Source organism: Diceros bicornis, chromosome 6, assembly GCF_020826845.1.
Source record: "Diceros bicornis minor isolate mBicDic1 chromosome 6, mDicBic1.mat.cur, whole genome shotgun sequence".
Lineage (NCBI taxonomy): Eukaryota > Metazoa > Chordata > Mammalia > Perissodactyla > Rhinocerotidae > Diceros > Diceros bicornis.
Window position 1 is genome coordinate 17210827 of NC_080745.1, and position 14749 is coordinate 17225575.

Here is a 14749-nt window from a genome sequence, read left to right on the forward strand (position 1 = left end):
CGATCACTTATACCCACATGTACACACACACACACCATTTTTTTTTAACGTAATTTTACCCAAAGAAAATATTTCCATTGCCTTGTATAGGAAAGGCTCCTAAGTGCCAAAGCAGGAAGGATCTACAAACTGAACCTTTCTATGAAGATTAAATAAAAGCCACAGCCTATTGGTGACAGCTGCTTCCACAGTCAGTTTCGAGCCCATTTTTTCATGGAGGAAGTAACCCAGGTCAATCCCAGACGATACATGTGGGATCAGGAGAAATCATCATCCAAGGCAAAAATGAGCTGAGAAATCCACAAAATATCAATAGAGATAACAAAAAATTAGATAGACATCAAAAAAAAAGAGAAAGAGAAAGAAATGTCACACTAAAGAAGAGAAAGGAGTAGGACAAACACGGAGAGAAAGCCAAAAGAGCCCAGAGAAATCAACGAGACGGTAACAGAAGAAAACAAGCTATCTAAGTGGTCTCTATGCAGGCGCACAGAAAGACAGGGGCTTAAATGATTTATTTTTCTATTTTTAAATCCTCAAATGCTCATCTCAACTAAATTCCCAAATCCATTAAAAATAATACAGCCTTCATAACTCAGAATTTAACTTTAAGAAGTCCATAACTAGGTTTTATAATGTTTCCCATCTCATAATTTCACTTGATCTATATAAATGAAAAACTCCTAAATTAAGTCACAAGGAGGTTCATCTATAATCATGGGCCAAGATGAGGTTCGCCTTGCACTGCGTGGCTTTAAAGGGGGAGCAATCACACTGCAGAGATTGGAAGGCTTCCCTCTGCCTCCCTGGTTCTATTTATATTGAGACCCTCAAATCGCGCGGAAGGAGCTGCAAGCCTTGCTGGGAGGTTGCAAAGCTGACACACGGGGAGTGGAGACATTGCCAAGTCAGCAAACTGACAGATGGCAAATTGGAAAGAGAGTAAGAGAACCGAGAAGACAATGGAAATGCTAGACAACTGTAGGATGCAATGCTGCTTGGTTTTAATTAACAATTTGGTATGCAAATCTAGCAAGCAATAAAAGAGGAAAAAGACTAAACTAAAATCACTGAGAAATAGACCTGGAAGAGACATTAGAAATAACTTAGTTCCCCCCAACCCCAAATATTTATCAAGGGAGGAGAAAGATTTAGAGAGGCGCAAAAGACTTGTGTAAGGCCTTGCTGCTGCTAAATTAATTCAGTCCTTAAAAATATAAACAAATAAAAACAAACAAATAAACCCATAAATCAAGATTGATTAGCAGGTGATCACTGAAAATGTAAAGAAAGAAAAAACTGTCCACTTATGCTTCTGATAAGTGACAAGAAGATACTGTTCAACTACCCTTTTGGAAGGAATGAGAACAGAAATGGAGCCGCAATCAGAGACATCACCTTTCTGAAACTATAAGTGAGTCTCCTTTAAGGACACGACTTTATATGGTCATTGCAAGTGTTTATAATCAGAGAAGGAAAAGTTGGACAAAAAAGGCCAAAATGAATAGGACCTGGCATCCCCTGTAATTGTGGCTCTAAGGAGAGGAATTACAGGATTGCGTGTGGGTAATGTCCAAGTCATTTCTGAATCAAATCCAAATCCCCTAGCTGCTATCAGGAAAACACTGTATGCAAACCAGCGGGTTCACAACCATCCACTTCACAGCAGGGATGTGCATTCCTCCTCACTGCCCTGCGAGAATCCTATAATGTGGCTGGAGAAGGGCCAAAGAAAGGGAGAGGAAATGATCAAGGTCGGGAGGGGGCTGTTAAATTTGTATAAATTCTCGTCTGCCAGGATGAATGTGGAAGAGGGAGCTGATGAAAGTCTACACAATCAAAAGGGCATGAGTAGAGTAAACACGGAACTTTTATAGCCAGATGCTGTTACAACCCGGAGTAGGGGAGAGGGTGGTGGAGGTGACACCTTGAAGATTTCAGAAATAAATTTAAGATAAATAAAAAGCACCATTTAATCAGTATATAGTAAACTTTTGTCACTCATTACTTCAAGAATTGTTAAAGGATGAAAATATATAGAACTCCAAAAGATGGTTTGCATAATATCAAGTCTAATAGTTCAATTTTATGTCTTGAGACCATATTACTATACTTTTGAGTTTAAGGATATGGCCTTGCTTAATGTGCACTTGATTTCTGCTGCTGTTAAGCAGAACACCGGAGTAGATTGGCCAAAGGTGAAACCCAACTCTGTGTTTCTTATATTCCCCTTACAAAAAAAAAAAAACTGGCCAGGGGCAGGCCCGGTGGCACAAGCGGTTGGGTGTGTGCGCTCCGCTGCGGCAGCCCGGGGCTCGCTGGTTCGGATCCCGGGTGCGCATCAACGCACTGCTTGGCAGGCCATGCTGTGGCGACGTCCCATATAAAGTGAAGGAAGATGGGCACGGATGTTGGCCCAGGGCCGGTCTTCCTCAGCAAAAAGAGGAGGATTGGCAGATGTTACCTCAGGGCCGATCTTGCTCACATACACACACACACACACACACACACACAAACAAAAAACAAAAAAACTGGCCAAAGTCATATCATATAGGTGTCCAGAAATGCAACCCTCCAACAACTCGAAGGATTCAAGTGTGCTGCTAATGTCTTACATAAAACCTAGAATACAGTCGGCTCTCTAGAGTGTTTCTTTAGTTTTTTCTGCACTTGATTTACGTCTGAATAGCATAAATCTTTAGTCAGCCTTATAACCTGTTTGCTCGAAGAACAGGAGAAACCTGTATTTTTTTTCACGTTTGTGCACCACCCATCCATCTCCCTAATTCCCTAAAACAAAAACGTTGTGCCTTACCCAAATTTGGGGCTTAATGTTTACTGACTTAAATGTGATACATTTAATGTTTTATCTACCTGAAGTCTTCATTGCAATTCAGTTGATTATAACTATTCCACCCCAAACAGCACAATTTCCAGAACAAAGTTTTATGAAATAGTGTTACTTTTCTTTGTTATTTCTAATGTTAGTTATTGATCTAACTAAACATCCATCTCATTGCATTATAAGCAATCCACATTTTTTTCAATCACAGTACCTTGAGAAACTTTGTCAAATGTCTTTCTGAAATCAAGATGCACAATGTTTTACTCTACTAATCTCTTCTGTCAAACAGATGATGATGTTGGTTTGGCTTGACTTTTTTTTGGTGAGTTCTTGCTTATCTCTAGAGATGTCTTCTATTGTCCCATAGTTCGCAACCATCTGTTTAACAACTTTTCTAGAATACAAATATAATACAGTGCATTACATAAACAGTCAAAAAACTTTGGCTGAGAGAATTATTGCTCAAGCTCATGGATGCAGGATGTACTACTCAATATTCCACTATGCAGTCAGTCCCCTGGCATGGTCATCACTTAGCAGATCCCTTCCCAGGGGCAGTCTTCCTTTCCTCTCCTTCCCTTTCTTCTTCTTTCTTCCTTCCTTTCATAAAATCTTATGAAGGGCTTACTATCTGCCAGGGGAGAAGGGAGATACAGAATACGGCATCTAGTTCTGAGTAGAAATGTTGAAAGAGATGAGAATATACTGAACAATCTTCTATATTATTATCTTTTTAAATAACCAGTACCATATTTTAAAAATTTACTTAAGATACACTTGTCTAATGCTTACTATGTTTTAGACATTGTTTTAAGGACTTTACAGTCATTAACTCACGCAATCTTAATAACAACTTTAGAAGGCAGGAACTATTATTATCCCCACTTTACAGATGAGAAAACTGAGGCACAAAGTTGGTAAGAGGTGGAGCCTGGATTCAAACCCAGGGAATGTGGCTCCGTGGTCTGTGCTTTTAGCCCCTGTACTATGCAGCTATAGAAGTATGAGGAGAAATGTCCACAGGGCCAAATCACCGTTTGAGACCCGTTTCAACAGAGAAGACAATACAAAGAAAATGAAGGGAGAAAGAAATAAACAACAAGCACAAAAGAAAGCATGGATGTGCAAAACCAATCAGATGTCTCTTATCACAACATGTAGAGAACATGACAGGACTTCAGGGCTGCAGATACCTTTCATGTTAAAAGTCTCTTAGGGTTGAGACGCTGCAACGGGGCACTATAGTCAGCCAATCTTTCCTAGAAATCTCCCTTCTTCTAAACTTACCTGTACCGAACTAAAAACTTTTATTCTGCCCTTTCTGTTAGTAAGAGCGGCAGCCTAACTCGCAGGCTGCTTCTCCTCAAATTATGCCCTGTGATAGTCTATTTCTCCTCTCTGTTTCCCAGTGATTATATGATAACTGGAGCGATATGCCACGTTTGTTTGTCTCATAACATGATACTATTCCACATTTATTTTTTACAACCCCTTGTGCTTTCTTTCACCAGGCTGTCTAAAATGGAATCCAGATCAAGCACACTCCAGGCATCGCCACAGCGATACAGCGGCCAGGGAACACAGCAAATGCTCCTTCGTGCTGGGATTTTGTAAGTTCTAAAAGTACAAGTTAAAGTTGAAGTGAATCTTCTGTTTAAAAAGACCCAGAGCACTTCTCTATTCATACTACAAAAGATAATATGTGTTTTTAAACCTTTTACGCAGTGGAATTCTTTTAGGTAAGATTTTGAAAACTGAAAAATCCCTCCCATCTGGGTGGAATCTTGAACATTTTCACAGACAGCCCTGCACCTCTTAAAAAGCTAAATATATTAAATATAAAAGGAGTACCTGGAGTTTCCCAAGTAAGTACTTTTCAGAGAGTAATACTTTATTGTGCAAGGCTGCAGTTCACATATTCTGGAAGAAGTAAGCAGGAAAACTGGCAAGCTTTAAACTACTACTTTAATAATAAATATAGAAGTGTTACTGGACTATTAACGTGGATGTCAAAGCTATTGTTTGATATTTTAGTAATTCTCAAAATGAATGTGAATTCTTTTTTTTAAAGTTATCTAAAGAATTAAACTTTTTTGGGGACGATGATCCCAAATTAGATCAGATAAGGGAGGCTGTAAGATAAGGGAAGGATATCAAATAGCACCTATTGCAAAGTTTGAATTCAGTAGAGCTCCAAAAAGACAGAATTCATATAAAGAATACATGGGAAACTTTTGGCTTTTTGGTTTTCTTCAGATCCTTTTTCTCCTTGGAGCTTGATTCTCTTTCCTATGACAGGAAGGGTTCCAGAACTATTGTACAGGAAGGTTTAAGGATGCTATTTCCCCTTCCCCAAATCCTTCCCTCTCTGCATCCCAGAGTAGCTATTAGGAAATGCCTGAGTGGTACAAGGTGTCCTTTGCCTCTGTGAAGGGAAACCTTCCGGATCCTTTTTATTAGTAGGAATATCTGACAAGGCAGGGATCAGATAATTTTTTTCTAAATTGAGGGACTTCAGCCACATCCCTCTATGACCCAATGCAACCCCAGATTTTGGAGAAAGCTGCCGGAAGGGAAGGATGGGTGAAGAGCCTTGGATGGTCAATACTATTCTGAAATATGATGTAATCCCTCGGACTCATTATTTTATTTAATGGAATGTCTGTCATTGTTGATGAACAAAACGTTTTATTCTATCAAAGCTGTGTCACCCAGGGACTTCAGATTCGAAGGAAATTTCATTTTGCATTGGTTCCTAGATTAAATTTTCTTTTTCTACATCCTGATTGTGCAAATCTTTCTTTTCCCCACATTGAACCAATATGTGGCTTTCATGATTAAGCAACACAGGAACTACTGTGTGTTGTGAGCACCTCACCCCTCTCTTTAAATCAACACGTTGTCTAGGTATTCCTACTTTGACTATTTAAATACATACTTAGCATTTTTAAAGCACCTAATTTATATCTAACCTGACAAAGTCATGACTGTACAAAGAACAGTGACACCAGTGGACTCAAATGGAGACTGCAACTCAAAGGCACAGAAGAATCCATCAAGTTCCATTCCTGCCCCCAGACCAATAAAGAAGGGCTCTGGTACTGTGAACCATGTGGCACAGTGTTGTCTTTGTGGTCAGCCATCTTGATTTAGTCCTCACAATAATCTCATGAGATATATGGTATTTTCTCCTTTGTTATACATAGGACAAAAAGTCCAGAGAAGTTAAGTAATTATCTCAGTTTCCCATAGCTGCTAAACAGTAGAACTAGAATCTTCCTGTCCAACCTCAAATTTCATGATTTTTTTTCCCTAGTATATCTAGATCCAATCACCTACCAATCTGACAATGGCTAAGCAATACTGGCACAGATAGTCTTTGCTCACCAAAGGCTCATCCTCCTTCCTTCTTCCATTCTAACAAAATCCTTATGTGTTGAAGTAACAGGTAGAGATTCCTTTCCTTAAGGAGGCTATGCTCATCCTCCCTTGTCTAGGGGTTGAATCATGCTTGATTCAAACTAAATCATCTTAAACTCGTCATCTTTGTCTCATTTCCCTTGACTAGTGATTGACAGATGAGTGGCCATGGGTAAGGGGCCAAGGAAATGTAAGGCAAAGACTGCTAGCTAAGACTTCTTGTTCAGAATTAAAAGACAAAGAAGAGATCTTTTGCTCCTGTACTTTAAGTCCTACCTCGAATGTGTACATGATTCTTGGTGGTGCAGTAGCCACCCTGCAACCATGAGGCAACAAGGATAGGGAGGAAGGCTAATGTGCTAAGAATAGTAAAAGTAAAGACGAAAATGGCATATGCCCTTGATGCCAGCATTGAACAGTGAATTCAAGAGCAACACCTGCCTTCCTTTAGATGTCTTCATATTTGAGACAAAGTAAGCACTTAATGATGTAGGCCATTAATATGGTATTCTATTACTTGTAGCTGAACATATTCCCTATGAATATAGTTGTAAAGTCAACATCTTAGAATAGAATGTGCTGTTTGACTTATGATGCAATAAGCTTTTGTTTGTGTTGGCTACTTCGATGATGCTGAAAACACCTGAGTCCATTCAGCAGTAAAGCAGACCCAAATATGCACTCTTCTCTTACAGATCGTTAATGAATAACTCTTTTCTAGATGAGGATTTTAAAAAATGTCGGCACATGTCTATGTTGTAGAATTTACTGCACATTTCAAATTTCAGTGTAAAAGTCTCCCTATCATGTCACTAAGATACTCAAAATATTTCCTTAACTAGAAGTCTTCATCTGCATAGATTTAATGAGTGTTTACTGTGTGCTAAGTTCTGTGCTGAGTGTGGGGATTCAGAAATGACAAGACAATACCCTTGCCTGAAGAAGCTCGGTCTAATAGTGGACATGGAAAGGGTAAACAAGTATACATTAAAATAAAGTGTTGGGAGCAACTTCTGTCTGTAGGAGACAGGAAAGACATGAAAAAGGAGAGAGAAGGGGACATCTAGCTGGGGCTATGAGATATGAGCAAGAGTTTGGAGGAAAAGCAGGGCAAAAGCCATTTAGAGAAAAGGAAGCAGTATTTGTAAAGACAGGGAGTCATAGAATGGTACGAGGTGTTACGGGAGTAGGGAGAATACGCAGAGGAGTCAGGATGATGGGAGAGGAGACCAGAGCAGACGGCTCAGCAGACCGTGAACTGCCTTAGATGCCCTGATCAACTGCTTCGAGTTTATCCTGTAGACAATGCAGAACAATAGAAGGTCTTTAAACAGTGGAAAGATAGAATCAGATTTGGAGAGATTATTCATTATTTCAATGTTTTTCTACAATATAAATATAATACATAACCATATAAAAGTCTAAACAATACAGAAATATATAAAATGTAAAGTATACAAAAACGGAAAGCTTCTTTGCCTTCACACCTATCCTCTCTCAGGAGAAGCTCCTAGTAATATTTTGTGTGTATTCTTCTAGATTTTTCTTTTCTATGCATACTGTGTCATCTATTTTATTTATTTATTTTTCTGTATCCATCTCTATCTCCCTCTGGCTGTGTATGTATCTATCTTTTTAACAAAGACAGATCCACAAAGAAAGATAGGATAACAAATATAGGATATATTTATAGCATACTGTTTTACCTACGAGTGTATTGTGGATATCCTTCCCTGTCAGCCTATGTAGATTTATATTTCATGGTTCTTAATGTCTATATAGTAATCTACAACAGGGCAGCCTATAGGGCAAATCAGCACATCCCTGTTTTTGTCAATAAAGTTTGATTGGAACACAGCCACACTCATTTGTTTATGTATTGTCTACAGCCACTTTCTTGATATAAGAGCAGAGTTGAGTAATTATGATAGAGACCCCGGCCTGCAAAGCCTAAAATATCGCTATCTGGCCCTTTACAGAAAAAGTTGGCTGATTCTTGGTCTGTAATATATATGCACTAGAATAAATTTCATCATTTCTGTATTGACAGACATTTAGGTCACTCAACTGTTTTGTCACAAATAAAACTGTAATGAACATTTTGATATTTTTCTATGCTTTGAAGTGAGTGTTTCTGTAGAAGAGTTTTCTAGAAGTGGATTTGCTGTATTAACAGATTTCTTTCTTTTTTTTTTTTTCTTTTTTGGAGAGAATCCTGGTGGCAGTGTGAAGAAGAGCCTGAAGCCAGGAGTCTTAGGCAAATGGATCAATTAGAAGGCTATTCCTATCATCTAGGCTAGAGATGATGCAAGTCCAAAGGCGGGAATGGACAGAGGTGTTAGAATTCAAGAGACATTCAGGAGGAAATATTGAGAATACCACATTGGATGAAGTCAAGGCGGAAGCAGGGTGTGTTAAGATGCTTCTGGGGTCAAAATGCCTCTGAAATCAAAAGGTTGGGTAACTCAGCCACTGAAAAGGAAAGATAAGCACCATCAGAAATGTGAACTTAAGGCAGTATATGTTACTTGACTATCACTTTTATGACAAATTGATGTAAAACTCACATGCGTACTTTCATTATGTGATAAATAAGTGTGATTGTGAACAAAGGTTTGGATTTTTTGTATTACCAGTGTTGGTTATTTTAAATCCAAGAGTTCCCTGTATGGCCATCATCGCCCATGGATCTTTTCACTTTCCTGTCCATCGTGAGCCTTCCCTTGGTCCCCCAGGCAGCCATCTCCATTGCAGTCCTCTCCCTCATCCACCATAACAGTGGATGACACTCCTAAGGCAAGCATCCTAAAATTATGATTACTGAAATGTTTATCCAGGTGCCTCACTTTCTTCTGAATCACATTTTCATAGGAAGTCACATATTTCCTGTGTATATCCTCACACCACAAGTTAAACATATTTTCACATTTCACTAAAATTATCTCTTTCATTGATGGCCATTTTTCACAAAGGAATAAATTTTCCATGTCACAGGCATTACTGATTAGGCTAAGATTACCAGAGGGCCACAAGGTCACATGAATATATAAACATGGATACTGTCTAGGCTCACCCACTAGTCTTGGAGCCCATTCAGATTTAGGCCTCCACAAACTTACATTCATTGATTTTGAGAGCAACAACACATGGTCGAAATAAAAACTAATAAATCCAAAAATGCCACAGGTCAGCTATACTCTCCAAGTGCAGTGGCATTTTCCACAGTGGAGTGTTCAGCATGTTTTAATATAGAGCTTTTGCGAGTATTAAACCAGAGTGCTCTAAAATCTAAAAAGAACTTTAGAAATGAGGTAATATTACATTTGTGGTTGGTTTGTTTGTTTTTTGTTGCTGCAATTTTTAGGAGGAAAGGAGCCCCCATAACAGACAGAATTTGACCAATAGAAAGCTAAGTGTTGCTCTGAAAGGAACAGGTGGACCCTGAACAAATAATTCTGAACCCTGAGAAGAAAAAGTGATGTAATTACTAAGTGAAGTAGAAAGAGAAGAGCTATAGCAACAAAGCTGACAGCAAAATGTCATGATCCTTTTTGGAATATGGTGCTGTACAACTGTTCTACATGCTGAATAGGTGAGTAATCAAATTACCAAAATTCACATTTTATGTATGTATGTATGTATGTATGTATTTAGTTAGTTAGTGAGGAAGATCAGCCCTGAGCTAACATCCATGCCAATCCTCCTCGTTTTGCTGAGGAAGACTGGCCCTGAGCTAACATCAGTGCCCATCTTCCTCCACTTTATGTGGGACGCAGCCACAGCATGGCCTGACCAGTGGTGCGTCAGTGCGCACCCGGGATCCAAACCCGGGCCACCAGCAGCGAAGTGCGTGCACTTAACCACTACGCCATGGGGCCAGCCCCCAAAATTCACATTTTAAAGCAAAGATCTTGGGGCTCTCTCAATCTGTGAGAACCGCAACCGTGATACTAAAGTTCTTAACTTTGAGTGACATAACAATGTAGATGCCTTTGCCTAAGACCTTTGAGATCAGGTTCAGGGAACTGCAGACAGGCCTGATCAAAGCCCCGTTAGGCCAGCTACGGGTGCCACAGGCACAGGTGACAACACACAGCTGTCCTTTGCTATGGATAGCCTAGGTTCTCCTTACGCTGGGAGCGAAAAGCAAAATGCATCACAGTCCCCACAACTTCCCCCATAAAGCAACTGCATTAAAGAAGAAATTCAAAACACACATGTGTGAAATCATGCAGGACATATTCTGGAGGGAAAAAATCACTGATGTTCTAGCCTGGCCGCCATGGAGAAGTAAGGCAAAGAAGAGGCTCAGGATATGGGAAAGAGTTAAATCTGGAAAATGTTCCCAGCACTCTACATCTCTTCACAAGCAATCTCCACAGCATGTAAGGGTTTCAATGAAGGAAGCCCCAGATAAAGAAAAATAAGAGAATTCCAAACTACTAACAAAAGTTTAGAATTAAAAATTCCCCCTTTTTTTTTTTAGAATTTAGAATCTGCATCTAGAATTTATTTAATTCTGCCCTGAAGTTAGTTTTTCACACGTTTTCACCAAGTTGAGTTCTCCTTGAAGACATGATTCCTGCTTTATTCATTTTTGTGTGTGTGTGTGTGTGTGAGAGGAAGATCAGCACTGAGCTAACATCTGATGCCAATTCTCCTCTTTTTTGCTGAGGAAGATTGGCCCTGAACTAACATCTGTGCCCATCTTCCTCTACTTTATATGAGACGCCGCCACAGCATGGCTCTATAAGCAGTGCGTCGGTGCACATCTGGGATCCGAACTGGCGAGTGCCGGGCTGCCGCAGCGGAGCACGCGCACTTAACTGCTTGCGCCACCGGGCCGGTCCCTTTATTCATTTTTGTATCCCCTCTTCACCCTATCCTTTCCCAACTCCAGGAACCATCTGGCCTCTATTAGGCATAACAACGGTTATATAACTTTACTCTATCCTGATCCTGTCAAGTCTTTATTTCAGTGTTTTCCAGAAAAAGTATTAGCTTTAAACAGCTCGATGGGGTACAATGCTTCCAAAGTGAACGCTAATCCAGAGGTATGCTTTATAAGAAAAAATGTCTACTGCCAAATAGATGTGAAAAATGCAGCATACTCTATTCTCCTCATGGAAAGTCACAATGCACATTAGCAAATTAAAGGCTATGAGAAGACCTGCAATGAAGAGATCAGTTCAGCCCTGCTTAGCCTCATCTCTCTTATTTTGTTGAAGAGGAATACTTTTTTGTTTTAATCATTTCTGTTGACATACTCTGGAATTATTGTACTTTTGCACTTTGCTACTCAAAGTGTAGCCCATGGACCAGCAGCATTGACATCGCTGGAGAGCTTGTTAGAACGGCAGACTCTCAGGCCCCACTCCAGCCCTGCTGAGCCAGAGGCGGCACTTTAACAAGATACCCAAGGTGATTCACACTCACATCGACATTCACAGAACACACCTGAGGAAACTCTGGTGTACTGGAAAGAGCTTTAGCTTTGGAATCAGAAAAATCCATCTGATTCCATCAATTACAAATTGTGTGACCTCCTGCAAGAAAATAGGTAACTTGCTTCGTCATTGTGAAGATAATATATATATATATATTACCTGACACGTGACAAAGACCAAATAAATTATAGAAATTAACATTATGAGTCTTATTCATGCTCTATGTACACTTCACTCATTATATATTATATAATATATATAATTATAGTTATTCATTTCAAATGACCACCAGAATTGATTTGTTAATAAATTTGATTTCTCGATTCTAGAAGGTTAGTATAATCAACGTTTACTGAAATGGAAGGGGAATTTCATAACCCAGAAAGTCCCTTTACTTCTTCAGGGGAGTTTTTTTTTATTAGAGGGACCTACACTTTTAGCGGAACGGGAAGCTGTTTTACAGAAGTCTGAGATGTTTCTCTTCTGATTGCTTCCCCACTGTTCCTCTGTAGGAGACACGGAGGACACAGAATTGAAATTTAAGCCTCATGCCTGAAACGTTTAGATTCCTGAGAAGCACATATTTTATGCCATTAAATTCATACTCTAATATTTAATTAGTAATTCAACTTCAATTTATCTTAGCATATAAACAATATCCATTTTTTTAAAAAATCACACCAGTCTGATTTTCATGTCTCATGTAGCAGACATTTACTGAGCTATTATCAGAAAGAAGAATATACACAAGTCAGTTGGGAAAGAGGTAAAACTAAATGAAAAAAATGCTGATTTACAAGCAAAAATCCTTTCTGTCCACATTCTCTATTTTTGCTACATTATGTAATATATATCCTGTGAACTGCATTTGTATTTTGTACCCACGCATGCTTTAAATGGCTAAAACTTTTATTTTTTCTTAAGATTATAAAGTCCTAAAAATTATGTTTCAATCTCTCTACATATAACCTTTCTGTATTATATATTTATGTATTATATATCATATATAACACACATACACACAATGGATATTTTCAAATGCTCAGAAGGTCCTTTCCCAATTACCCCTCTTTAAATCTCAAAATATTTCCATAGAGGTGGAAGAGACATATAGTATTTTCTTTTAACCAGAGCCCTGGGGGGTTTAAGGGACTTGCCAACAGATACACAACGTTTTTACAGGCAAAGCCAGGAAAAGAACTCAGGGTTTTGGTGTATGTTTTTTATTGTTGTTGTATTCCATCCCTTTGCTAAACCTACTATTGCATCAAGATTAAGTCTTCTGGAAGTTTGGTTCTGAAGTGTGGGAGTCTGCACGTTCTTAAAGTAGCTTAGCTGGTTGGAAACCTGACTGCCTTTCTTATGTAGAAACCATTTCCCCATGCACCTGGCCAGGAAGGTGAGTACGACTTGTGACTGCAGGAGCATGCATGTTCTTCCATCTGGATTTTCTGTTTTTTTTTTGTGAGGAGATCAGCCCTGTGCTAACATCTGCCAATCCTCCTCTTTTTTTTTTTTGCTGAGGAAGACTGGCCCTGGGCTAACATCCGTGCCCATCTTCCTCCACTTTACATGGAATGCTGCCACAGCATGGCTTGCCAAGCGGTGCGTTGGTGCACGCCCAGGATCTGAACTGGCGAACCCCAGGCCACCACAGCAGAGCATGTGCACTTAACCGCTTGCGCCACTGGGTCAGCCCCTCCATCTGGATTTTCTATATCTAATGTCACGAAGAGAGAGCACTCCGTGAGAGGAAGGGCTGCGTATTTTATGAACTCTCAACAGCTCCCTATGTATGCTTAACAAATATCAAGTAAAAACAAAAATGACTTTAAGAGTTTGCCACATCCTAAAGTTGAAGAGGGTAATATTTTAAACTTCTTGATTCGCACTGTTGGTAGTCTATATTTATTTATTATGCTTAAGGGACTTTGGTTATCCATCTTGTATTTCAACCAGCCTTGGCTGAATACACTGTGATACATGTATTGTTTTTTTATTTTGTTTTCCTTCCATTTTATTTTTCCTATATGGCATCACGTTGATTTATGGTAACCCCACATTTAATAATAAGCTCTCAGAATTTCAGTTATTTATACATACCATTTCTTCTTACTTATCTCTCCCATTTCTAGCATTTATTTTTGTTAAGAAAATACCCATTCATTTTATTAAATTTATTTTATGGCCAGTTTGATTTTTTTCCCAGTTTCCCATACAAATGCATGCTGAATTTGCTGGCCACTCGAGGGCCTTTCTGCCATATTTCATACCTTCTTACATCAAATAAAACAGATGAAAGTCAGTAGTTGGGCTCTTCCCCGACAAAGCATTTTTTGTGTAAGAAGAGAAGTAGACTTCCATTTTTATGACCAATCTGACACCAGCAACATCAAGAGATTCAACTACTGGTCTTTTGTCCTAAAAATGTGTTTTCAGCTTATATCTGTCAAATGTCACAGACTGTCAAAATAAAGTCTGCATAGGTTCCTATTGTCTGTTGCTATAAACAATTAGCATTACAAACGTCATAACAAGAAAATAATAAAGCATTAACCGGACCTGACCCCGAACAGGACTTATTGCCATAGTGATGAAGACTTAAACAGCCAGCTAGCCCAGGGGCCAAAGGCAAAGGGACCTCTGCGTTTCCTAGGAGGCAATGGAGAGCAACAAGAAGGGCAGAGATGGATTCTCAGGCTCCATGAATAGAGGTCTGTAGAGAGGTTTGCTGGCTTCTGCAGTGAAAGATCAACATTTACCTGGAGAAGCCAGGGAAGCAGAACTGTAGCACCACTAGTACCTTCTGGAACACTCTGATTAAGGCACCACATGACTGGTGCAGTCTCCTCCTCCCTAAAATGAGGGAATAAAACGATGATCTCTAGGTCCCTTTCATTTCCAGACTGTTGTAAGTCTATGATTCCAGATGGGCCTAGGAATTTCTTTTTCTGGAATATTCTCAGTTGTAGAGTATGGAAAAAGGCAGAGAAGAGTTTTCTAGAGTCATACAATTTTATCTCAGTGGTAGCCAGTC

The 14749-nt window shown here is 39.3% G+C and overlaps 1 protein-coding gene across 3 annotated transcripts in view; it reads right to left on the reverse strand.

Annotated features, from left to right (window-relative positions):
* The window catches only part of CHRM3 (cholinergic receptor muscarinic 3), a 469040-nt gene that overhangs the window by 114435 nt on the left and 339856 nt on the right, over positions 1-14749 (reverse strand). Inside the window, exon 1 of one of the 3 annotated variants that reach the window (XM_058542951.1) lies at positions 3057-3374. The exons of the other annotated variants lie outside the window; for them this stretch is intronic. The gene's annotated coding sequence lies outside the window, so the exon portion shown is untranslated. Of the gene's footprint in view, positions 1-3056; positions 3375-14749 lie in introns of those variants that run through there. 3 annotated transcript variants of the gene reach the window in all.